The sequence below is a fragment of the Furipterus horrens genome, unplaced genomic scaffold, assembly GCF_987537825.1.
Source record: "Furipterus horrens unplaced genomic scaffold, mFurHor1.1.pri manual_scaffold_7, whole genome shotgun sequence".
Lineage (NCBI taxonomy): Eukaryota > Metazoa > Chordata > Mammalia > Chiroptera > Furipteridae > Furipterus > Furipterus horrens.
Genome location: NW_028327177.1, coordinates 107,504,612 through 107,531,152, shown reverse-complemented (window position 1 = coordinate 107,531,152; position 26,541 = coordinate 107,504,612). Strand labels below are relative to the sequence as shown.

General features: G+C 40.2%; 1 pseudogene; it reads left to right on the top strand.

The window, feature by feature from the left end:
• The window catches only part of LOC150005010 (uncharacterized), a 42,165-nt pseudogene extending 19,486 nt beyond the window's left edge, over positions 1 to 22,679 (top strand).
• Positions 22,680 to 26,541: the final 3,862 nt, after the last annotated feature.

Genomic DNA, 26,541 nt, shown 5'->3' with positions numbered 1-26,541 from the left:
CTTCCCCTCCCTTCCCCTTTCTTTAAAAATATATAAATAAAATTTTTCAAAAAAATGAATGAGAATAAGATAGAATAAAATCTTTTAAAAAAGTCTTTGAGGAAAGAAACATGAAAAAGGCAGGTCTGAACTGAAGTGAATGCAATTTTGACAATGGGTCAGATAATTCTTCTGAGAAATATCCTTGCCCAAATTGTATATAAAATAAAGGTAATAGCCAATATCAAAGTGTACAAATAACCCATTCATGTAACTATGAACAGGTTTTTTTAATCTTTTTTTTTCATACTGCCAGACAGAGAGGAAGTTCAACTTTGAACAAGATGACAGTCATCTGGAACTGGAACTGTGAAAACTAGTTCCCGGAAGAAGAGAAAAAAAGATATTTTTGTTGTTTCAATATTCTTCTCACTTCCTTCATCATGTATCATAAATCACTTCCTTCTTTCCTGTGCTATGTGTGTCCACTACTAACATAATTACCCCAAATAGAAAAATTCAAGTGGAGAAAAAAGCTCAGTGTCTTATGACTTCATACAAATCTGAACGCAGTCTTTGGCTCACTCAACAAGGCTGTTTTGGGAATGAGTCTGCCATAAACAGCTGGCAGGACATAATAAACTCAGCTTGGAGACTTCTCTCCTATGCTCGCTACTTAGCATCAGAAACTGAGTTGTTGCAAGGAAGTTTTTAAGAAATCATCAGCTCCACAACCTCTGAGCAGGATTACAGTAAATGAGAGGCCACCCAGGTACTGAAGGTCCGCAGCTAAGCGTTAGGGAGCAAGGGCTTTCTCCATTCACATCATGAGTCCTATGTCTCAGTGTCTTACTCAGCAAATCAAGGAATTTGTGCTCATGCTTCCTCAATTCCACTCCAGCTTTGACACTGGAAAGTTATAAAGAGCATAAGATGACCACTGGGGGTGTTGAGAGCACAGCTTTTGGAAACTCTTTGTGGAGGCTGACCTAAATGTGTGTTCCTTTGTTTTCACCCATTTCACTCCCCGCACCCACCACTCCCCACCCCTTAGAGTTAGTATGTGGAAGGCCACAGACCCCTGTAAAGAAGCTCTTTCCCCTTGGGCTTTCTCTTCCTCAATTTTAACCTGCTCTCGTGTGGCCTTTTTCCTGTCCTTGGATTATCCTTACATCTCCTCTGTGAAATCTCACTAAATTAGAAACATACAAATTCTTATGATCTAAAAAGCCAAATGAAAATGTAAGATCAGAAAATTTAGCAGACCCTGTCTCTGTTGTCTGTTGTAAATATAGTCTTTCCGCTGGATAGTGCTTGTAGATTTTTAAAAATTGACTAAAAGGAAAAAGAAAAAGAAGAACCATGCCTGATTTTTATTTGTTTTAGACAGTTACCATTTGGGGACTATTTTCAACCAAAATTCTTTCAGGAGAGTTGCTTGGGGCTCCTGAAAGGGGGATGAGGATGATCAGTTGTCTCCAAGACTGTCCTATGGAGGACAGTCTTTAACTGGGCCAGATGACACCTGAGGGGAGAGGACTGCTGAGTCACTGATAGCAACTCTGCATCTAGACCTAACAGAACGTGGTAACAAGGACAAGGACTTAGAGTCTGCATCATGCTGTGCAGTCAGCCTGGCCATGCAGAGAGAGCAAAAGGCCAAAATCTGCACGTGACTTTTAAGGCTTCTCAAGGCTGGAGAGAGGCTCTGACTTCTTCCATTTATTGAGACTTCCTGATTTAAAAAAAAAAAATCTAAATTAATAGCAAAGAAGATTTTTAAAATTGCATCATATTTAAAATCTTTATGGTTAACAAGTGTACTCTCCTAACACACATAAACTCAGAGAAAGCACGTCTAACCTCATGAGGAGATGACACTGGACTGTGAATTCGAGGCCCTCCGTGGATATGACTCCTACTGTGCTCACTCCCCACCCAAGGCCCGCCTGTAGGCCCTGGGGATATTAAACCCCCATGGAAGGTGGATAATTTGAAGGACAAGTCAAAAAGAGCAATACAATTATTCAACATTCAGCTTTTAAATAATAGTTATGTTGCGGCCCAGGTAACAATAACACCTAACTACTAACACCTGGTACAAAAGTACCAGACTTGCTTCTTTGACATTTGTTAGCCATATCTACTGTCCCACCAGGCCCCAGGGCTGGGGGCTGGGGGTGGGGATGCGGTCCAGCATCTTACAGTTTTCCAGGGAAGACCTTAGAGGCCTTGAAGAACTGCAGGCTGCCTACCGTCATTCTCCTCTTTTTTTAAAAGTATATTTTATCAATTATGCTGTTACATTAGTCCCAACTTTCTCCCTTTGCTCTCCTCCACCCAGTATCCCCCATCCCTCCAGCAATCCCACCCACCTTAGTTCATGTCCATGAGTTGTGCATATAAGTTCTTTGGCTTCACCCTTTCCTATATTATTCTTAACTCCCCCCTGTCTACTTTGTACCACCAGTTATGCTTCTTAATCCCTGCACCATTTCCCCATTTCTCCCCCTTGCCCCTCCCAGCTGATAACCCTCCAAATGATCCCCATATCTATGATTCTGTTCCTGTTCCGGTTTGCTTAGTTGGATTTTGTTCTTATTTTTTAGATTCAGTTATTGATAGTTGTGAGTTTGTTGTAATTTTAATGTTCATAGTTTTGATCTTCTTTTTCTTAATTAAGTCCCTTTGACATTTCATATAATAATAGCTTGGTCATGATGAACTCCTTTAGCTTTACCTTGTCTGGGAAACACTTTATCTGCCCTTCCGTTATAAATGCTAGCTTTGCTGGATAGAGTAATCTTGGTTGTAGGTCCTTGCTTTTCATCACATTGGATACTTCTTGCCAGTCATTTCTTGCCCTCAAAGTTTCTTCTGAGAAGACAGCTGGTAGTCTTATAGGTACCCGTTTGTAGGCAACTCTCTTCTTTCCTCTTGCTGCTTTTAAGATTCTCTCTTTACCTTGAAACTTCGACATTTTAATTTTGATGTGTCTTGGTGTGGTCCTTTTTGGGTCTAGCTTGTTTGGGACTCTCTGTGCTTCCTTGACTCATATGTCTATTTCCTTTGCCAAATTTGGGAAGTTTTCCTCCATTATTTTTTCATATAAGGTTTTGATTTCTTGCTCTTCCTCTTCTCCTTCTGGCACCCCTATGATTCAGATGTTGGCACGTTTAAAGTTGTCCCAGAGGTTCCTAAGCCTCTGCTCATTTTTTTAAATTCTTGTTTCCTCATTCTGTACTGGTTGACTGTTTTGTCTTCCTATGTTCCAAATCATTGATTTGAACGCTGGTTTCCTTCCCTTCCTCATTGGTTTTGTGTGGATTTTTCTTTGTTTCATTAAGCATACCTTCACTGCTTCCCTTATGTGTTTGCCATACTTAAGCATATCAGCAGTGTTTTGAACTCTGCATCTGTTAGGTTGGCTATCTCCTCATTGCTTAGTTCTTCCACTAGAACCTTGATCCGTTCCCTCTTTTGGGCCATACTTCTCTGTCTCCCCATCTTGACAGGTTCCTCTGTTTATTTGCCTCTCTTAGGTAGAGCTGTCGCACCTCTTACATTGTAAGGGACGGAGCCTTAGGGATTCACCAGTACAGGGTGACTCGTTTCACCACATTGTGGTGCTGTATGTTGGGAAGGGGTCTGAGAGGGAACAATGCCACTTACTCAGCACTTGCCCCTTTTCCGAAGACTTCTCCCACTTCTGTATGGGACTGGTGCCTCTCTACCTGTTGCCCTGACCATGGCTCCCAGACTGGGCAGGCCTATGGTGAGAGCCCTCTAAACAAGCAGACTCTACTGAGAGACCGGTAGTTTCTTCCTCCGCCCCAACTCCCACTGGTTTTCATAGTCAGAAGCAATGAGGCTTTATTTTCCCCTGCACTGGAACAGGAAGCTACACAGTCTGGTTTGGTGCTGGGAGCGTTCCCCAGGTGTCCCTCCCTACTTTTTAAAATGTGTGACTGCACTTTCCACTGGCCTGCCACTGCTGCTGCTGCTGCTACCACCAAACTGTGTCCTCTCCGCCCCTCCTACCTGTCTCGATGAGTATTTCTTCTTTTTATCTTTGTTTGTTGGACTTCCATGCAGCTCGATTTTCTGGAATTTCTGGTTGTCTCTAGTTTTGAGGTAGTTGTATTCCTTCTTAGTTGTGGAGGGAAACGCAGCATGTCTGTCTATGCCTCCATCTTGGCTGGAGGTCTGCCTACCATCATTCTTTCAGTAAAACTGATGAAATTAAATTGTCCTCAGGGCCATTTTGGGCTGGTGTGTGAGGGATGTAGTGAGGGATATCCCTGGTTCCTGTCCCAAGCAGCTTACTTTCTAGTCATTGTAGCTGCCTCAGCAGAACATGGTTATCATGTGCCAGCTCTGTGTGGGGTCTAAGGGGTACTGCCTTTCAGGGGTGCATTCATTTCCTAGGGCTGCCATGACAAAGTTCCATAGACCAGGTGGCTTAAGCAACAGGAATATATAGTCTCCCAGTTCTGGAGCCTGGCCATCAAGGTCAAGATGTTGGAGGGGTTGGTTCCTTCAGGAGGTTCTAAGGGAGAATTGGTTCCATCCTGTCATAGCTTCCAGTGATTTGCTGGCAACCTTTGGTGTCCCTTGGCATGAGATGCATCGCCCAGTCTTTGCCTTAACATGCTCTTTTGTGTGTGTCAGTGTCCACGTTGCCCCTTTTCTAAGGACATCAGTCATATTGGATGTGGGGCCACTCTACTTCAGGATGACTTCCTCTTAACTAATTACATCTGCCATGACCCTATTTCGAACTAAGATCCCATACTGTGAACTGGGGCTTAGGACTTCAACATGTGAATTTAGAGGAGACAAAATTCAGCTCATAATGAAGAATTCAGAATGTAAGTTAGAAACAGGATACACACCTAGGAAACAGCAACAACAAAAAGACAACCTCTGCCAAGGGCCAAATAGGGACATTGGGTTCAGAGAAGGGCGTTCTGCCCCAGGTACAGAGCCGGGGAGGAGTGAGTGTGAATGAGCTAGGATCTGACCTGAGGTGGAAGGGAAGGGCTGACATGAGGAAGGATTTAAGTGAGGAGAGGCTAGGCCCTAGCAAGGCAAGCCCCAAGCCCCCAAGTTTAGCTGGAACAAGAGGAAGGGGGAAGGTGGACCTAGCAAGAGGTGTGAGTCACATTAAGGAGGACTTCACACATCAGACAAAGCACTGGGCTTAATCCAGTAGACAATGGGAGCCATTAAAGTCTTTTGTTGCCCAATGGATCCTGTGCCTAAACAAAAAAAAAAAAAAAAAAATACAACTTGTATTGAGTATATATATTTATTTTATAGCTTCTCATCAGAGTAGACCATTTCCATGCTTTCCAGAGTCTACAAAACAAATTTTAAAACAGCTCCCCACATTGGATGATTACTTTCAAAGTCATAAGGTATTTGGTTGGGAAATGAGTCTGGTCTTTGGTAGAAGAGCTCTACATGTTTCAAAATAAAGGGTCAGATTGAGCTGATACACATCAGCCTCGCCGGTAAGGAGTCCAGGTGGTTTCCATTTGGTCCCAACTGGAAACAGACAAACTATTTTTATGCCTACCCCTTTGTGGACTGGAGGCTTTTGGCCTGCTGCTTGGAAAGTTAAACTCACAGTACTGTAGGAGTCAAAACCCCCATTCAGAAGCCTGACACCCTTTATTATTCCTCTCCAAATGTGTAATTACAAGAACTTGACAGTGTTACATTTAGCAGCCATTTACAGGTTATTAGAACAGGCAGAGTATTCCATTTCCATGCTTATAGACGTTAGACATCTGTCCAAGCCAGCCCTGCATCAAAGCCCCACTGAGCATGAAGAATCATTAGATCAGTGTTCCCAAACTTGAGCGGTGTCAAAAGCATGTGTGGGGCCTGTGAAAATATAGACTGCTGCCCCCTGCCCCCACTAAGTTTCTAAATCAGTAGGTCAGAGGTAAGGCTGAAGAATTTGCATTTCTATCAAGTTCCCAAATGATGCTGTTGCTATTAGTCCAGGATCTAACTTTGAGAACCAGCACTGCTTTAGCCTTGAAAGAAAATCAGATTGCTTACTTTTGAATTATTTTGCTCAGTGAAGAAAATCAGAGGGCAGAGCAAGGCTCCTAAATGCCTCTTCTCCACCATGGAAACCACAGAACAAACAGGGCCCAGACCCATTTCTGCTCTGGCTTCTCTATCTCTTCCAGACCCCATCTGGCCCACCTCTGAACCCCATGGCTCTGCACCAGGGCTCAATGAGGACTGGGGACCCTGAGCTTGGAGGGTGTCAAAATTCAAGTAAGTGACGTTTGGCTTGGCCTATGCCTAGTTGCAAGCCTATCAGGCCCATGAAGAGCCAGGAGACAGCTAAAGACTAGGAGTCACTGAAAGGTCTTCAGGAACAGTCATTTGTAGATAAGTTATCTTCCCTGAGCTCCATGCAGCCAGTCCCACTATGTCAACCCAAGGCTCCAAGCATTCCTAAAGGACCCAGCAAAGACTCAGGAGTGCCCCATCACCTAAGCCTGTTCAGCTTCCCAGCCCAAGCCCCACACCATAGCTTTCGGAGGTGTCTTAATTCTTAAAGATATAGAACTGGGGAGCAAAATCCAACCATAAAATGGTCAGTGCACAAGCTTGGGATTGATCATTTACTATAGTACCAATACCACCCAGGTGGCAAGCTCACGTCCCCAGAATAGGGCACTACTGCTTTTATCACAGCCATAGTCCACAGGAGTGCTGTGGCATTAAGGAATTCAAAGGTCAAGTTCAAAAGTCAAGACGTAATCTTCAGAACAGCTTTATTAGTTCCAAATCAGGAAGTTACTGATTATAATCCTGAAATTACTTTACTTGGGATTTTACCCTGGGGTTATACTACACAGTGGAAACCTTTGTGGACAGGTTCCAAGGTCTGAGGTGTGAATCATCCAACACTAATTATACTTTGCTTCCTTAAGATCTGCAATCAAGCAAACACAATTTATGTTCTTGTGTATAAACCTCTGGTAATTACACAGGAAGTCACGCATACTTCTTGTTGATGGGGAAAAAAGCTATTTTTAACAAGTTAAAAAAATATCAACTTCAAGAAGAAGGTCCTATGAGGACCTGGCATCCACAGATGAAGATTGAAGTAGTCATTAAACAATACAGTCTGATGCCCCCCTATGCTGGTGGTCCCAGAAGAGACCAGAGAAGCAGAGGAATGTTCTCCAGGGAACTTCTGGTTCCATAAAAATTTATACTTAACCTTTGGGTGCTGGCCCATGTAGGAACAGAGCTCTCTCAGGAAGGAATGAGAAGTTCATCAACTGAAAAAGAGAGGGCATTCTAGCCAAAGAGAGCCCCATGACACAAGGCTGGAGGTGGAAGTGCCTGGAGTGTGGTGTGCTCGGCATGTGGGAAGTGTGACACCTGTCACAGAGTGGTCATTAGGAGAATGACTGTTGATGTTGCTGAAAAGGCCTGCAGACCCACAGGGCCAAAAGCCATGAACACCGTTGAGGAGTTAGACTCCTACGTGCAAAGGAAGAGATGTAATGCTTTTGAAGCAAGGCAGTGATGTAATGAGAATCAGATTCTTGCCAAGAATCTCCGGCTGCTTTGCAGAATATGTCATATTTTAGAGGACAACTGGACAATGGGAAATGAGTTTGCAGGCTATGACAAGAGTTCAGGGCATCGAGGCTAAGGTACAGAGCTGAGGCTGCAGAGATGGAAAGATAGAGTCTAAATATATTTAGGAGGAGAATGGGCAACACCTACTATTGCATTCAGTGAGGGTGGTGAGAAAGATTCTGAAGTCAGGGACAATTGAGGGATCTTGGCAATTAACCAAAGAGCAAGTGGGAGGAAGCACAAAGTTGGATAAGTTCATATTGGATCTGTGGAGTGGCTTCCAAGGGAACATGCACTTGTCAGAAATATGTATCTGGTCCTCAGGAAGCTAGTGGAAGAATGGGGGACATCTTACACACAGAGGTCGTCCTTCAGGTTGCCCGCCTTTCAGTGTTTCAGTGACTTACAAAATCCCAAAATGAAACTGGGAAGCTAGGTAGTCTTATTTACTGCCTACTGAGGCTTCTACAACCATTACTTCACCATGTTTCCCAGTCCGTCTTCACGATGCACCTAAGAGATGAGTATTATGATCTCTGTTTTAGCGATGAGGCCATTTAGGTTCAGAAAAGTTAAGTGACTTTCTGGGGAGTCACACAGCATCTTTCAGAGAGAGATTTTTAAACCTGTAGATTCTGCCCATTTTATTGTGCCTCAGCGCAACTGGCGTTGCTGTGCCACTGCTGAGTTCTCCGAGACAGAGGGGGATAAATTAAAGTGGTCGCTGCTGGTGAGCTTGTTTTTGTTCTAAAGTAAAGAAATGTAAGATTAGGTACAAATAGGTTGGAGTGAATACAGCTGGGGTGGATCATGTGTTACTAGGGGCTGAATGTGGACTCACCCTTATTCTAAGGAATTTCTGTTCCAACCAGAGAAAAGAATTTGGTTCTGCTTGAACTTTGGTTAAAGGCCTGGAAAAGGAAATCCCTGTACTAGGCAACATCAGCTTTCCTCCCGTTCCTCCCACAGGGCGCTGTAACTCACTGGAGGTCAAAATTCTGGAGAGAGGTTTGAATTAGTATTTCCCAAGGGCATTGTTACCTCCCTTACCAGCAGCTGGAGGGAACTTTGGGTTGTTTTTCCCTTGGGGATATAAGTCATCACAGGCCAATGACAGGCCTGGAAGCTCTCTTTCTCTCCAAAGGCACACGTTTGTGCCAGGCTAAGTAGTCTGGCCGAGGCCACTTCTTTCCTTGCAAAGCTGAGCAGCTGCACAGGAATGTGGCCTTTGGGGTTGGGCGTGGCCCAGTGGCCTCACTTTTCATCACTGCTGCTTGTCACTCCCCCCTCCCCCGCCTCCCCGGACAAAAAGAAACAAGTGTCACATGCGATCAGCATCCCTGTGTTAATCATTCTGGGCATTCAACTTACCTTTGCAGAGCATTTATATTTGTGAAGAGATTTGGTAAATAGAAAAATCATATTCTATGCATGTTCATGAATCTCAAGGCGTTATTACCGGCACTGGACTTGGAAAAGCAGTGAAAAATTAGATAAAAGCTTCTACAATATAATTGCACTCTACATGCTATTATTCATGGAGTCATTTATTTATTCAACAAGCAGTTATTAAACACCTACAATGTACCAGATGTTATTCTTGTATATTAGCACCATTGTATTATTCATAATATCTGTCATTTTCTACCATCCCCATGCCCTGGATGTAAGGACAAATGAAATTTGGAAAACTTAGGTAAATCTCCAATAAAACCAAAGGAGGGCTAGTTTTCATCTCTCCAACTGTACTGGAGGAAAAGAAATCCTGTCCCTTTTCATTCAACAATCCAGCAAATTAGATTTATATACAAAGAAACCAACCAGATCTTTTTTAAAAAAGCATATTTAAAAAAAAAAAAAAACTGGCCAACTAGAATGGCCCAATGTCCAAATGTATCACCTTTTCCTGACATGAAAGTTCTCTTCGCTGACTTAAAAATGTATACTTATTTACCATCAACTTTTCTCTCTTCCTTGTTCTTCCTACACACTAGTTAGCATTCACTTCATGTCAGCTTATGAGGGCAGGGAGTTCTGTCTCTGGTTTACTTTTGGATTCCCATCATCTAGAACAGTGCTTGGCACATAATAGGAGCTAAAAAATATTTGTTGAATGCTGAATGAACTCAAGTACAAGAGCCCTGTCTAACCCTGGGGTTAGGTTCTCAAGTGAGGATGTCAGACAAAATTAGTGTGTAGCTATACAAGCCTTTAAAATCCCTTAAACGTCCACACAGTACAATGTGTAGATATATACAAGGTCTGTCTGGAAAAAGTCCAACCATTGTTAATATAACAAGAACAGCTTGCGGGACCTCAATGTAACCTGGCAGCCAAGGAAAGTGGCCTGGAATAAGCATGCATGAAAAATGACAACTTCACTGTACTAGTCAATGGGTATCTACTTTCAAGTGAGCACGTGTACTGTGTGGCCATCACATTCAAAATGACTGAGTGAGTAGAGCGATGAATCTGCATCAAATTTTGCATTAAGCTTGCACATTCCTCCTTGGAAGCTACTCAGATGATTCAGAAGGCCACAACTATGGACAACTGGTGATTGGCAGCTTCATCACAACAATGCACTTGCTCATGAATCACTCATGCAGTTTTTTGGCAAAACATCAAATTACCTTGGTGACTCAGCCCCCCTACAGCCCAGATTTGGTGCCCTGTGATTTCTGCCTTTTACCAAAACTAAAATCACCTTTGAAAGGAAAGGGATTTCAGATCGTCAATGAGATTCAGGAAAATATGATGGGGCAGCTAATTGTGACTGGGAGAACAGTGTGAGGTCCCAAGGTGCCTGCTTTGAAGGGGATTGAGCTGTCATTGTCCCATGTACAATGTTCCTTGTCTCTTGCATCATCTTCAATAAACGTCTCTATTTTTCATATTACATGGCTGATACCTTCTAGATAGACCTCACACATTATCTCTCCAAGTCCTGCGCAGTTTCTTCCCTGGCTTTGGAATAGATCATTGTTTTTCAGTTGATCCCAGGACAAAGTAACTGGCTAGTGTTTAGGGGGTCATGTTGCACACAAAGCACATAGCTTCAAACACTTGGAGGCCCCCCTGGGAAACAACCTGGCTTTGGCACTGAAAATTCTGACTTCCCATCTCACATTTACCGAGTGGATGAGTCGGCATTGTAGTCATGGCTGTTCCTCTTTCTCCATCCCCTTCCTGTATTTTATCTTTGCTAAACTCCTAAACTTAAACGGATGCTAGTAAGTATGTACATGATGCCACTCCACAGCACTGGCACTGAACTTCACGCCAGCTGGATAGCCTGACCTCAGTCATTAAGTCTTTCTCCTTTGAATTTGTCCTTCTAGAGCTCAAAAAGTGTGACAATTTTATAGGCTCTTTTAAAGACCTGAACCCTGCGTAAGGATTGTCACTTCTCCAGGATCAGTGGACAGCCATTCACTCTTCTACCAAGAAATTTCCAGAAACATCAATTTTTCTCTTTAGCAAAGGTAAAGGCAACCATCTAAATCTTCAATGAGACTTCCTTTCATGCAGAGCAATTTTGTGCTTGCTATTGTAAAGAATAAAGGATGTACCGAGTATTTTTTAAGAGTTCTTAAATTACATTTATTTCCTTAACTGTATTACAAAATGCATCTATTCACACAAGTGAAATACGTATGATTTTTAAAAAATCAACTTAGATGGTGGTAAAAAGGGGAAACTATTGTCTAAAAATAACACAACACTCTAATTTTCTTGTAGGAATCAAGAAAAAAAACAAAGGCTTGACTGAAGCTGGTCCTTGACTAGACAAATTGTATTTGGCAGGTAATGTCATAGACAGAAAAGGAAAAGAAGGAGAAAAGAGTTTTTTGGAATTCACTCAAATCTTAACATGGTGAGTAGAAAATTAAGAGGTTTTATTTGTTTATCTTCCAACACTAGGTGGGTACGCAGGATAAATCATGAGGACAATTGTTTAATTGCAACTTATTAACAGTGCTAAGTGAGGTTTTTCATCTCTGAGAGAGAATCAGTGACCCTTCTTGGTCTTGGTATGAGATCTTAAGGGAAGGCCTAAAATCAGAAAAATGGCGTGGCGGATAGTCATACATGAGCCCACAAAGGGGTCTCAGAGACCTCACTGGGAGCCCCATTTAAGAAGTTGGCAACTGAGGAAAGATAGGAAGCATGACATCCAGATTTTTCTTCCCTGAGACAGGATATAATATAAAATGTAAGAAATGTGACCCAAGGAAGAAAGAGTGGACACTTTTTTGTGCTTGATTACAAAGTTGTCCCAACCTCCTTTGGTGAAAAGAGAGAGCTATTCTCAAGAGTTTTTGGAAAACAAAATATTTCCTTGCCGTGTTTATCATGACAACTTGGATATCTCACTGTCCAGTGATCCCGAACCCACAGACCCAGTGGGTCATAGGTGAGCATTTGCAGCACTGTATGAAAAAGCTTGCCCCGTCTTAGGACATCGGTACTTATAGTATCTTGGAGCAATCATAGGCAACCAAACAGACAAAATTTGAGGTTTGAGGGCTTGATTGATGACTACTTATTATTTTAGAAGAAAAATATTTCTTCTCTCATATACTTTACTTTCTTATTCATGAAGGTTGGGAAGCTGTCCAACTTAGGTAGCTTTGCTGCTATTTTTATAATTATATTAGTACAGTTTATTTTATTATCCTAATATGTTGCTAGACTTAATATATTGCTGGTGTATTATCCTTTTATATATTGATAACATTTTGTTAAGGATTTTTGTATATATGTTCATGAGGCATATTGGTTCATACTTTTTTTTTCTTGTAAGGTCTTCATCTGGCATTGGATCAAAGAAAGTCTGGCCTTAGAGAATGAGTTAAGACGTGTTCCCTCTTCTTCTATTTTATGAAAGAACATGTAGAATTGGCATTATTTTAGCTTTAAGTATTTGGTATAAATCACGAGTGAAGACATCTGGACCTGGATGTCTTTATGGGAACATTTTTTAACTACAAATTCAATTTCTTTCATAGATAGAGGACTATTACGGTTATTTTTTTCTTTGGTAAAGTTTTGGTAGTTTATATCTCCGAAGGAATTTGTTAATTTCATCTAAGTTTTCAAATTTATTGCATAAAGTTATTTATATTTCCTTCTAATCCTTTTCATGACTGTAGGATCTGTAGTGAGGACTCCTCTCCTATTCTTGGTATTGATAATTGTTTTCTCTCTTTTTCCAATTAATCTGATTAGGAAATTATCAATTTTATTGAACTCAATAAAACCAGCTTCTGGTTTTCTCTAATGATTTTCTTTTTAAATTTTATTTTTTTCTCTCTTACTTATTTTCTTTATTCTGCTTACTTTTGGTTTAATATGCTCTTCTTTTTCTTTAAGACTGAAGCCTAAGTAACTGACTTTAAACCTTTTATATATATATATATATATATATATATATATATATATATATATATATATGGGTTTATATTAACACTAAGCACTCTTTTTTGTATCATGCAACTCTTGATATATTGTATTTTCATTGTCATTCAATTCAAATATTTTCTCATTTCCCTTTTGATCTCTTCTTTGATCTATGAGTTATCTAAAAGAGTGCTAGTTTTCACATATTTGTAAGTATTTCAGATATATCTCTTGTTGATTTCTAATTAAATTCTGCTGTGGTTGAACAACATACTTTTTTTATGACCTTGGTATATGTTCCATGTGCATTTGAGAAGAACATGTATTCTGCTGTTATTGGATGGAATGTTGCATAAATGTTAATTAGGTCAAGATGATTGGCAATGTTATTAACATTTTTTATAACTTTACAAACTTTCTGTTTACTTGCTCTGTGAATTATGGAGAGAGGGGTAATTATGACTTTGTTTACATCTCCTTGCAGTTTAATTAGTTTCACTTCATGTATTTTGAAGTTATTAGGTATATAAACATTTAAGAATTGGCCCACATTATCATTATGAAATCCCTGGTAATATTTATCTTATTTCTAGTAATATTCCCTCCTCTGAAATCTACTTTGACTAATATTAATATAGCCACTCCAGCTTTCTGTTGATTAATATTAGCATGGTATAGATGTCTCTCTCCTTTCACTTTTAACCTAGCTAATTTTTATTTTTATTTTTATGCTTATCGGGAAGGGGGAATAGGGAAGGGGGAAATGGGAAGGGGGAAGAGAGAGTGGAGACTCCTGGTCCACCTCACAGGCCCCTAGGAATCACCTCAACCTAGCTATGTTTTTATATTCAAATTTGGTTTATTGTAGACAGCATATAGTTGAGACCTGTTTATCCATTTTGACAATTTCTGTCTTTTATTGTTGTTTAGACTATTATATTTAATATGATTATCAATAGGTTGGATTTCTAATCTACCATCATGCCATTTGCTTTCTATTTGTCTCACTTGTTCTTTGTTTCAAGTAGTTTACTGCCTGTTTTTTGATTAATTGAGCAATATTTATAATTCCATTTTATCTCTTTTATTGATTCATTGGTTATACCTTTGTCCTTTTTAGTGGTTGCTCTAGTATTTACACTATTCATTTTAAATTATCACAATCTTCCTTCAAATAACATTATACTACTTCACTTAAAGTATAAGAATCTTAGAACAGGGCACTTCCTTTCCCTCCCATACTTTGTTCTGTTATTGTCATTTATTTGATTTTTACAAATGTTATAAATCCCCAAATATATTACTTTTATTTTTGTTTTAAGCAGTTAATTATTTTTGAGATAAGGGGGAAATCTCTTATACTTATTAACATATTTACCATTTCGAGTGTCCTTCATTTCCTTCAGTACATCCAAATTTTGATCTAGTATCATTTTCCTTCTGTCTGAAGGACTTACTTTATACATTTCTTACAGTCCTAACCTGCTGGTGATGAATTCTGTAAGTTTTTATGTTTAAAAAGGCTCTTTTTTTTTTTTTTAGTTTTATTTTTAAAGACTTTTTTCCGGATATATCATAGAATTTTTGGTTGACAGTTAATACTTTCACTGTCTTCTATTTGCATTGTTTCTGAAGAGAAGTCTGCTGTCATTTTTATCTTTGTTCTTTTGGACATAATTTGTCTTTTCTCTGACTTCTTTTAAGACTTTCTCTTTACTACTCTAGTGACCTAATCAGCTCAGACTCATGAAGACAGCCTAGTGAAATTTAACATCTACGGTCTTTGTATCATTCATCTATTCTTGTCATTTTCAACCTCACCCCACCTATTTGGTGGTTGGTGTTTGAGAGCTGCATGCTCACCTCGAGGGCAGTGCTCCCCCCCACCCCCCATTTCCACCTCTGCAGATCCGACACTCACTTTCCTTCTGTACCTCTCTGGAGGGCTGACAGGCTGGTGCCCTGGAAGTAGAAGCACCACCTTCACAATCCCACTCCTCCCTGGCAAGCCCGGTTCTGCACTAGCTGTAGATCAAGTTGAAGGATTATAAAACAGGCTCCAGGAGTGCTTTGGAGAACAGATTTATGGCTTCTTACCTTTTATTATTGAAGGTCCTGACTATCTGCAAAGAAAGAGCTCAATGGGTGAATGCAAAGGCAAGAGATTTGTCTGGGGGCTTGCTAGCAAAGTCAGCTCCAGGGGTCTGCTTAATTGAATATGTACTTGAAGTGGCTTATGCATATACATTTATAATGGGGTAAAATTTGGTGATAGAGATGATGGGGCACTAACCACCTGCCTACCCATTGGCTCTGTCCAACCTTGGTACCACACGGGTCTATCTATCCTCACCTTCAGATTAGCTAGTGCAGGGACAAGGCATATCATGCCTTTGGTTGGGAAGAGGCCTTACGTAGCTCTGCTGCTTAAGTCTCCCCCGAAATCAGGTATCAGTGGCTTCTATGAGTTTAAGACAAGAACACTGCTGGTTACCCTTCTCATGAATTAGGCCTCCTTCTAATCGGGATTCTTATAGCAATGGTCTATATGACTGACAGAACTGTACAATAACTTAAGGCTGACCTTTAATCAGATTTTGCTTTCTGCTCTGCCACACTAAAAATGACAGCAGAACTGGTTACAGAATTTGTGTGGACCCAGTGCAAGTGGAAATTCATGGGCCCTTGTTCAAATGTTAAGAATTTCAAAATGACAGTAGCAGAGCACTGAACCACGGGGCCTGTGCACGCACCACGGGCTCTGTGTGGCAGGAGTGCAAATGCCACTAGTAATGTGCACCAGTGCTGGGAATTCCTTTCCCATGATTTTCCAGTTCTGACACTAAATACTTAAATCTTTTTGTTCTATTTTTGGAAGTATAAGAATTGAGGACTACTGGAGATTAAAATACATTCTTGGTACATTTGGATTATATTTCATGGTTATTTTCAAACAGATTGCCTGAGTTCACATTCCTGCTTCACGATTTACTAGCAGTATAATCTTAGACAAGTTAAATAACTTCTCTGCATCTGTTTCTTCATTTGTAAAGATGGGGATAATAATAAAAGCTAACTCAAGAGGTTGTTTTAGGGAAAAATGAGATTATGTGTGTAAGGTACTAAATGTAGTGCCTGGGGTACCAGCTTAGCACCTTTATACAAATTAGAAAAAGAGCCCCTCTGGGCAGATGAATTAAAAGAGGCACCACTTCTGGCCAGTGAGTCATAGGAAGTTATTCCCTCCATGTCTATGTTTCAGGCCTTGGCAAGCAGAGGTGGCTGGATATCAGCCTCACTCATACCCTTGGAAGGCCCCCTGTGTGCCAGGCACAAGGGCTTACACATGTGGGTGTTCATGATCACATCTGATGCAGAGTGAATGCTACATAAAACTGTAGCTTATGTGAGGCTGGGTAGAATAGTGGTGAAATCCATGGCCTCTGAAGTAGACCGAGATGCAGAATTGTGGAGTTATAAAGTTTGTCTTCACACCCTCCTCCTGTGCACCCCTGCTTCCTCCTTAAAGCAAGCCTTTTCTCACCTATCTTTTATGGAGAAATTGGACACAATCAGACTATTCGGAAAGCCAAAGTTGGTCAAGTCCTCATTAGACAGACTGTTTCCTTGGGAGCAAGACCTTCCAGAGGGAGAGTCTGGCAGGATTGTGTAGCCCTGGCCTTGAATTTTGGCTGCTGAATCAGTAGAAAGTGTGTACAGGGAGCAAGAACATGACCTTGTATTCACTGTTGACCCTAACTGAAATCTCCTATCCTCAGCACATGGTCATAACTCAAAATGGTTTTATTCATAGTTTCTTTCAAGAGCAGAGGCCATGTGTTAAATTCCTTTTAATCCCTGTAACATGCATTTAGTAAGTACTGAATATAATAGCATTGCATTTTGCAAGATGCTTTCTCAGGAACTGCTGCATTCTGTTTTTACCAACACCTTGTGAAATAGGCAGAATAGCCCTTCTTAGGCCAGTTTTACAGATGAGAAAGGAGAAACCCAAAAGGGCACAAAGCCTGCTTGTGATCACATGGTTGACGAGAAGTAGAAGCTGACGAGGAAGACACGCTTTCATCCAGATTTCATGTCCACTCATGACACCAGAGACTCCCACAGACAAGTTGGCTCAATAATCCTGCATGAAATTAGAAAAATACAGACAGGTAGAGTGTTCATTTTTCATAAAGCTAAACTTACTTGATTTAAAAAGTTATCCTTTAATTCCTAAAAAAACTAAAAATGGAACTACCTTTTGAACCAACGATTCCACTTCTAAGATTATACCTGAAGAATCCTGAAACCCCAATTCAAAAGAACCTATGCACCCCTATGTTCATAGCAGCGCTGTTTACAATAGCCAAGTGCTGGAAACAACCTAAGTGCCCATCTGTAGATGAGTGGATCAAAAAACTGTGGTACATTTACACAATGGAATACTATGTAGCAGAAAGAAAGAAGGAACTCCTGTCATTTGCGACAACATGGATGGAACTAGAGAGAATTATGCTTAGCAAAATAAGCCAGGCAATGAAAGACAAATACCATATGATATCACCTAATACAGGAAACTAATGAACAACACAAACAAATGAACAAAACTGAACAAGAAACAGAATAACAGTTATCAGGGGGGAGGGGGGAGGGAGGGAAGGGGGTAAGTAGGGGAAGGGTTTAGTAAAGGAACTAATATAAATAACCCATGAAGAGGAACAACGGGGTTGGGATCGACTGTGGGAGAAGGGGCAGGCTGAGTGGGGGGTAGCAATAAGGGAAAGAATGGGACAATTGTAATAGAAAAACAATAAAAATAAAATTTAAAAAAGTTATCCTTTATTTCAAGACTATGGCCTTCCTAATTTTATGTAAAAATATTTGCTCTTTTACAGTGTTGCTAGGTGAGAGTTGTTATTTATTTGACATACTAAAGCTTGCCAAACTGATCTTTGTCAATCCCTGCAAGTATTTTTTTATTTTTATTTTTTAGTTTACTGGTGTGTAAAATCTAAAAGACTGGGAAGCCCTGACAATATCCTATACCATATCTTTTGAATAAATAAATAAACGGAAGTTTTAAGGCAACTAAAAATCCTTATCCTACCAATTTACTTAGAACAGACATCCAAACTAGAGATTACGATAAATTGAAAAAAACTGGATTCAGGATCTCTCTGGTTTCAAACTGGGTCAGTGCATCATCGTTGTAAGGGGGGTGTGGAGGGTGAAAAGGAACTAAAAGGAAAGATCATACTCCAAAATAACTGGACTGAGTTTCTCTGAGTAACCAAGTCTGGAACAATGCCATTTTGTTCTGTCATTTTCTTTGGTCAGCCCGATCAAATACTCTGCCCACTTAAGGGAAATTGACCTTGGAAACAATTCCCTGGGAGAAATGGCTGCTGCTGGCATCCTTGAAGCACTGAGAGCCAGAAAAACAGGTAGAGTGTTCTCAGTTTGTGTCCCCCCTCCACCTGTCCACATCCACTCATTCCTAAACGCTGTACTGTTCACATCAGCTGGGTGTCCTACAATTCAATTCAATTCAGACATTATCTACCTGGAGACAGCATCAGATCCCACAAGTTAAGCTCTCAGTCCCACGAGACTGCCCTCACTTCAGGCACCAATTGCAAGTCCAGGTTGTAACCTGTGCTTCGGATGGACTGGCTGTAAATCACAGGTTCCCAGGACCCTGTCCTTGGGTTTGATTAATGTGGGAAAGCCCCTCCCAGGACTCAGGAAACCAGTTTACTCACTAGACGACCAGTTTATTACAAAAGATATTAACAGATACAAATCTACAGCCCGATCAAGAGATACCTAGAGTGAAGACTCCAAACAAAGGAGCCTCTGTCCTCATGGAGTTTGAGCTTGCATGGTGGCAGGTGGGAACATTCTGCTTCCCTAATGCGAAAGCTCTCTGAACCCTATCCTTTTGGGTCCTTATGGAGGCTTTATTACGTAGACATGATTGATTAAATTATTGGCCATTGGCCATTCAGCTTCTGTCAGAGGGTGAGACTGAAAGTTCTAACCCTTTGGTCATGGTCAGTTCCTCTGGCAACCATCCTTAGGGGATTTCCAAGTCAGCTCATTAATAAGTGCAGTTGTGGTTGAAAGGGGCTTGTTATGAATAACAAGACACCATTTCACCTCTATGACTCTGAAGCAGGTTTTAGGAACTGGGACAAGGGACCATATATTGTAACAAAAGATGTGTGCATTTCTCTTATTACTTAGAAAATTCCAAAGGTTTTGGGAGCTGTGAACCCCCAACCATGGACTAAGACCAAATAAATATGAGAAATATATATTTGGTCATCTGAATGACCAAATATATATTTCTTATAAATCATGATATCACAGGTGTATAGGAAATCAGTGAGAACTCTTGGTTTCAAGTGATACAAAATCAACTCAAACTTAGTTAAGTACAAAAAGACATCTGTTGACTTATATTTATAGAAGTCCAGGGGTGGTTCTAGCTACAGATCCAGCTGGATTCAAGACTTCAAATCATGCTATCTATGTCCATCACCTGAAAGATGTGCCTCTGTGTTGACTTTATTCTCAGGCAAGGTCTTCCCACACAATAACAAGTTGGGCAGCATTAGCCAAAAGTTTATGTTCTGCTAGTTTAATCTCAAGAAAGAGCTTTTCTGGAGGCCTACACAGACACACTGTGTCTCCCTCCACAACTAAGAAGAAATACAACTACCTCAAAACTAGAGACAACCAGAAGTTCCAGAAAACTGAGCTGCATGGAAGTCCAACAAACAAAAATGTAAAGAAGAAATACTCATCCAGACAGGTAGGAGGGGTGGAGCCGGGCAGAGAGGATGCAGTGTGGTGGCTGCAGCAGTGGAAGCAGCGGCAGGCCAGTGGAAAGCCCAGCCACAGGTTTTAAAAAGTCAGGCGGGACACCTGGGGAGCGCTCCCACCACCAGACCAAACCGCGCAGCTCACCGTCCCAGCACCGGAGAAAATAAAGCCTCATTGCTTTTGACTGTGCAAACCAGTGGGGGTTGGGGCAGAGGAATAAACTGCCTATCTCTCAGCAGAGTCTGCTTGTTTAAAGGGCCCCCACAGTCCTAGAATGTCCACAGACCCACCCACTCTGGGGACAACAGCTATGGCAACAGCTAGAGAGGCATCAATCCCATACAGAAATGGGAGAAGTGCCTGGAAAAGGGGTGAGTGCTGAGCAGGTGGCATTGTTCCTTCTCGGACCCCTCCCCACCACACACAGCGCCAAAACATGGTGAAACAGGTCTCCCTCTACTGACAAGTACCTAAGGCTCCACCCCTTACAATGTAACAGAAGGGACAGCTCTAAGACACAGAGGCAAACAAACACAGGAGCCTGTCAAGATGTGGAGACAGAGAAGTATGGTCCAAAAGGGGGAATGAATCAAAGTTCCAGTGGGAGAACTAAGCAACAAGGAGATAGCCAACCTAACAGATGAAGAGTTCAAAACACTTCTGATAAAGATACTCACAGGCTTGACAGATATGCTTAAGTATGGCAAATGCATAAGGAAAGAAGTGAAGGCTGTGCTCAATGAAACAAAGGAAAATCCACACAAAACCAATGGTGAAGAGAAGGAAACCAGGGTTCAAATCAATGATTTGGAACATAAGGAAGAAAAAAACAGTCAACCAGTACAGAATGAGAAAACAAGAATTTTAAAAAATGAGGAGAGGCTTAGGAACCTCTGGGACAGCTTTAAACATGCCAACATCCAAACCACAGAGGTTCCAGAAGGAGAAGAGGAAGAGCAAGAAATTGAAAACTTATATGAGAAAATAATGAAGAAAAACTTTCCAAATTTGGCGAAGGAAATATACATATAAGTCCAGGAAGCACAGAGAGTCTGAAACAAGCTAGACCCAAAAAGGACCACACCAAGACACGTCATAATTAAAATGCCAAAGGTTCAGGATAAAGAGAGAACCTTAAAAACAGCAAGAGAAAAGCAGAGTTACCTACAAAGGGTGCCTATAAGACTATTAGCTGATTTCTCAAAAGAAACTTTGCAGGCAAGAAGGGACTGGCAAGAAATATTCAAGGTTATGAAAAGCAAGGACTTACAACCAAGATTACTCTATCCAGCAAAGCTGTCATTTAGAATGGAAGGACAGATAGTGTTTCCCAGACAAGGTAAAGCTAAAGGAGTTCATCATCACCAAGCTATTATTATATGAGATGTCAAAGGGACTAACTTAAGAAAAGGAAGATCAAAATTATGAACATTAAAATGACAACAAACTCACAACTATCAACAACTGAATCTAAAAAATAAGAACATCTGGCTGCTGTGGCTCAGTGGATTGAGCATTGGCCTGCGAGCCAAGTGTCGCTGGTTCGATTCCCAGTCGGGGCATATTACTAGGTTGCACCTCAGGTCCCCAGTTGGGGGCGCAAGTGAGAGGCAACCACACAGTGATGTTTCTCTCCCTCTCTTTCTCCTTTCCCCTCTCTCAAAAAATAAAATAAACAAATAAATAATTTTAAAAAATTCAACTAAGCAAACCAGAATAGGAACAGAATCATAAGTATGGGGATTATTTGGAGAGTTATCAGCTGGGAGGGGCAAGGGGGAGAAATGGGGAAATAATGCAGGGATTAAGAAGCATAACTGGTTCGTACAAAATGGACAGGGGGAAGTTAAGAATAATACAGGAAAGGGTGAAGCCAAAGAACATATATGCATGACCCATGGACATGAACTAAGGGGGGGGTGGGCTGGTGGGAAGGGGGGTACTGGGCAGAGGGGAGCAAAGGGGAAAAAAATTGAAACTACTGTAACAACATAATCAATAAAATACACTTAAAAATAAAATGAAATAAAAGTGATAAAGCAGAAAAAGAGAGAAAGAAGAAAAAGAAAGAAAGAAAGAAAGAAAGAAAGAAAGAAAGAAAGAAAGAAAGAAAGAAAGAAAGAAAGAAAGAAAGAAAGAAAAAGCTTTTCTCCTGATTTCATTGGACCATCAGGAATCACATGCACACCTATTAACCATTCATTGTGCCAGGGAGAAGAAATACACTAAGTGGCCAGCTCTGAGTTGTGTGCTCACCCCTGGAGGGCTGGAGAATGGAATCCCAAGGGAAACTCAAGATTCTGTTCCAGAAAGAAGCTGAAATGGAAGCTGGACAAACAAAAGCAAAAGAGATCCACTAAAGATAAAGAGCAGACGAATGCCAGGATCAGAATTTTTTCTTTCAGATGATTAATCTGGAAGAAGAATCCAGGATGGATTTGATGTTGGGGAAATCTGGGGCTAAGAAGACCAGTTAAAAGGCTACCACAACCATCCAGGTAAAAAATGTAACAGTGGGAAAAGAAAAGAGAGGACTAGTGCACAAAGTTATATTAGAAATAAATTAATTTTCATGAATTACTCACATCAAGAAGATATAAGGAAAAGATATTAAGTGTGAGGAAAATTTCCCAGTTAATATAAGAATATTTCAGAAACCTAAGACGCAGTCCATCAAATGAAGTTGTGAGATGTCCTACTCATTTAATGTTATGTTCTTCCCCCTCTCAGTGTTAAAAATTACAGTCACTCTTCAGATCTCTTCAGACACCTTCAGATCTATTTGGAAAAGTAGCAAGAAATCTAGTATTATCCACAAAAAGAAGAAAAAGGTACGCTCTTGAATGTTTCTGCCCGTTAGTCACAACCACCAGAGGGTACTGCATAGAGGCTGGGCACTTAGTTGGGGCAGACTATGCCATCACAGCAGATTTTGTACTTGATAATATGAGAATTTTGGTCCTAGGTAACAGTGCTTTCCCTAAACCATGATTCCATTCTTATGGATGATGACTGCACCAAGGGACAAGTAATAAGAGAAAAACAGTTCCCTTAAGTATTAGTGCAAACACTACCTCCTCTCTTTAGCTGCCTCAACCACTGCCACCCATATCCTGGTTCCTGTTAGCTCATAGTGGATTTGAAATGGTGAATTTACCTAAACTCTTTATGAAGCCTGTGTTACCTCCTAGGCGGTAATGATTTACGTATGTTTACTGTCTATTGTATAAAGTTAAAATTCTTTTTTGTTTTTAAATTTATGATTTCCTGTTCATTATTTTACAGGTTAAAAACTGAATATGGATGCCATATTTTCTTACAGATGCTATTTCCATAGCCAATGAGACATGCCTATAAAGATATTGCTTGTTCTATGATATTCTTCACTGTAACCAAGCCCCTTTCAAGTTCTAAAATTTGGTAAGACATTTTATGAAAGTTCAAAGTAGTTTTAATCCTATCATGATTGTCAATGTGGGTTTCATAAGTAAGCCTTAGTAAAAATAGGTGATTGTTCTCTGGGGTTTCTTCTCCTGTGCATGTGAAATTTATAATTTGAAGAAAGTTATGATTTTTATCTAAGAAAGAATCTTCTTTCATAAATATATCTATAGTTGGGAACAATAGAAATGTTTGGAAATAATAACCACTTTCTAAAAGATAACACCCCCAAATGGGGATCTTACACAAATAAGGAAACTTCTAATTATTATACTTTACCCCCAATTAAGATCTCAGCTCCATGAGAAATGGAAGAGGTGTGGTTGATCAATGTATGGATGGTAAATTTAATTAAGTTGAATTTTATATGCCATGGTGATATGGTGCTGGGATAAAAGCATGGACCTGGGACTTAGCTAAATCAGAATTCCCTGTGGATACCTGCTGCTTTTGACATGTGATCTTGGGCAAGTCAGTTAACTGCCCTGTGCCTCAGTTTCCCCTTATGTAAGATACAGATGAGAATAACACCTTTCTCATTTGATGAGCATTGAATGAGATGGCACATGTCAAGCATTTTAAGGCAATACCTGTTTCATAGTACATGCTCAAAAATAAATATTACTGGCTGTTATTATTTTGGATGTTAAAATTGAGTGACTATTGCTCTTTCACTTTAAACAGCTACACAAGAAAAATAGGAAAAAAATAAAAAACTTAAGACCTCTTTATTTTGAAGTTCTGAAAAATGTCATTTTTCTATGTACAAATGTAACGAGTGCTGGCAAGTTTATGGAACCAAACTAACTGTGGAATTAGGGATAGGTATAATAAATTAGGTCCACCCTTGAAGATATCAGCATTTAGCTGGGAGACAAGACCCTCATACATTAAAAGTAAACAACGATACAGCATAAGAGCTGAGATAATATAACAAATCGTCTGAACTTATATATACAACATATGAGACCTCCTGAGAAATTGTTTCTGCTTAAAAAAATAAAAGCCCTTTTTTGAAATTGGCACTAACATCCATGGTTTGGAGTGTGAAGTCTGTGCTCCTCTTTAAAGATCTTTTGGCAATGTCTATCAAAATGAAAAATATACATCCTTTGACCCAAGAATTCTACTTCTAAAATTTATTTCACAGATACAGTCTTGCACATGTACCTGGAAATATGTATAGAGATGTTCACTACAGCACTATTCTCAGGGAAATAAATCATAGGAAATGTATGTAGTGGAATACTACACAGCCATCAAAAAGAATAATGTGGATATGTAAATGTTTATATGGAAAGATGTCCTAATAGTACAACTAAACAAAAGAGCAGGCTAGAGAATAGTATATATGAAAAAATTCATATGAAAAACTAATCAACATGATATGAGCCAGTAATTACAATTCTGGGCATATATCCAAAAGAACTGAAAGCAGGATTGTGAAGAGATATTTGTACACCCATGTTCATAACAGCATTATTTGCAATACGCAAATGGTGGAAACAACCCAAATGTCCATCAACAGGTGAATCAATAAGCAAATTGTCAAATACTCATACAATAGAATAGTATTCAGTCTTAAAAAGGAAGGGAATTGACACATGCTACAAAATTGTAAAAACCTTGAGAATATTATATTAAGTGAAATAAGCCAGTCATAAAAAGGTCAATACTGTATGAGTCCACTTGTATGAGGCAACTAGAGTAGTCAGATTCAGAAACAGAATGCAGAATGGTGGTTGTCAAGAGGAGGAGGGGGAAATGGAGAGTTGCGTTAATGGTATAGAGTTTCAATTTGGGAAGATAAAGTTCTGGAGATTAGTTGCATAATAATGTGAATGTACTTAATACTACTGAACTGTATATTTAAAAATAGTTAGGATGGTAAACTTTATGTTATGTGTATCTTACTACAATTTAAAAAATTTTAATAAGTTGATGTATTATGCATCTGCTTGTACATATGTAGTTATTTGTGGACAGTCTATTAAGAGTACTTGCTTTTTTTTTTCCATTGCATGCTCATTTTATATTAATGTTTTTATCATTTTGAGCTGTCAATGAAAAAAAACTTAAAATTGTTTGATAAACAAGAGTAATGGCACTTTTTGGTTGCTACGTGACCCGGTGCCAAAAGAATAGAAGAAACACAATTTTGTTATGATTCCTGGGAGGACATAAATAAATGGTGGTGAAGAGCTGTCTGTGAGGACACAAAGATAAGTGAGTTTTCCCAAGTGCAGAGAGCAATCCAGCCAGAGCAGGTAGGGGAAGCTCTGTCCATTTTAGAAATGTTAAAATGTGAAGAAAAAAAAAAGTTCAGGTTGTATTTAGATGACCGAGCAAACCAATCTGACAAGGATCTCAGGGAGAAGTGCTTGGGGATAACACTTAAAAAGTATATTGCGGCCATATTGGGGCAGCATTTAAATGACCATCTGGGATCTTTAGATTTTGTTCTGCTGATAATTCACAGCTGTGGAACATTTTGAGCTGGAGAGTGCCGGGTGGAAAAGAGGATATAGGAAAATTAAAGAGCACATTAGACCAAATACCAGTTGGACTGGGGTGGGGAGACAGGAAGGGCATCAGGACACAATAATCCAGGGACAGGGCGCTGAGGTTCAAACTTGGCAGGGGCACGTACCATCACTTGTCCTTAACTGTCCCTTTATCCTTTATTCTTTCATCTGCGTTTTGCTCCTTTTCTCTTTCAAACTCCCCAACTCCTACCAGCTGGGTGCATTCTATCCTCATCTGGTTCCAGCCTTCTTTTTTGTAATTAGCTATCTAGTATTTATAGCCATCTCTCATCAGATGTGCGTTCACTTATTATGAACAGAACATCTGCTGTGTATGGTTCATCTGAGTGTGTCTGTAGGGATTTTTGTCTGGCTCATAAAGTTAGTGTGGTCAGACTCCAGTCTGCCACCACTTCTACTGCTCTGCTCCAGCTGATAGCTCTTAGAGGTTTGCTTTCTTCCCTTATTTCCAGGTCTCCCCTCTCCCGCTTCAAACCTCACTTCTTCCATGAGGCCTTCTCTCACTGCATTAGTCCTCAGGAACATCTCTGTCCCTCAAAGCACATAACTTCACAAACAGCTCTCATTAGCATCTAGACAAATGTGACCCTGTGTCCATATTTATATTTTTATGAACTTATGCATCCTTGTCTCCTCTGCCAGATTCCTTGAGCTTGGTTAGCCCCAACCCAGGCACAATGATGGGAGGTCCAATAACAAGTGGGAGGCTCTAAATCCC